Here is a 1,236-nt window from a genome sequence, read left to right on the forward strand (position 1 = left end):
AAGAATATAGGATGCACAAATCAAATGTAAAGATATTTGATCATGGGGGCCAGCAGATGGTGTAACGGTTATGTCACTGTTCTCCCACAGAATCAACCGCAGTTCCAGTCCCGGACCCAGCAGCTTAAAACTCACGCTGGCTATGTGTACGTGCATGCCCAAAATCCTGAGGGAGACTGGAGGAGAAGGGATTGTGGTGTGGCCATCCCCCCTAGGGGGTGATTTCTCACTTTCTGTCTTTCTGTCTCTCTGGCAAGCACACACACCGTATAGCAAAAATCTCTCTAAAAAATATTTTGATTATGCTCAAGACAATAATTCTTTTTGTTTGTTTTTGTTTATTATAAAGTTCATGCACTTGCCAGAGAGAGAGAAAGAGAAATCAACCCCCGGGGGAATTAGCCATACCACAATCCCTTCTCCTTCATTCTCCCTATGGGATTTTGAGCATGCATGCATATGTGCCTGGCATGATTTTCAAGTTACTGGGTCCAGGATTCAAACCACAAAGTCAGCATGTGGTATCCAGCCACCTTATAATTATGTTCTTTTACTGATTCATATTTTTATTTATGACAGTAATACATGAGGACCAGCACGTGGTGTGGTAGTTAAGGTGCTGGTTCCCACCTAGTGAGTCCCAGACCTAGTGACTTGAAAACCACTGCAGGCACATGTACATGCATCCTCGAAATCCCAGGAGGAAAACTGAAGAAAAAGGATTACAGCATGGTCATCCCCCTGCCCCATGAGGTGATTTCTCACTTTCTCTCTCACTGTCTCTCTTTCTCTCTCTCTCTGTCCTTCTCCAACAACTGTGCACACATATGGCAAAAAGCTCAAAATAAAGGAGCCGTAGATGGCATTGCAGTTATGTCACTAGACTCCCATAGGGCCAACCGCAGTTCAAGTCCTGGACCCAGTGGCTTGAAACTCACACCGGGCACATGTGCATGGGTGCCCAAGATCCCAGGAGGAGAATAGCAGAGAAGAGATTGCAATGTGGCCATCTCCCCTGGGGGGGGGTGATTTCTCATTTTTCCTCTCACTATCTGTCTCTCTTCTAGGCAAGTGCACATGCCTTAAGGAAAAAAAAAACTAAAAATAATAATAATAATGCATGGGGCTGCCCTGTGGCTTAGTGGTTAAGGGAGCCAGATCCTACATGGCTGACCATGGATTGAATCCCAGTCCCAGCACCTTGGAAAACATGCCAGGTATGTGTGCATGTATACC

The sequence above is a fragment of the Tupaia chinensis genome, unplaced genomic scaffold (genome assembly GCF_000334495.1).
Source record: "Tupaia chinensis unplaced genomic scaffold, TupChi_1.0 Scaffold000212_1, whole genome shotgun sequence".
Classification (NCBI taxonomy): domain Eukaryota; kingdom Metazoa; phylum Chordata; class Mammalia; order Scandentia; family Tupaiidae; genus Tupaia; species Tupaia belangeri.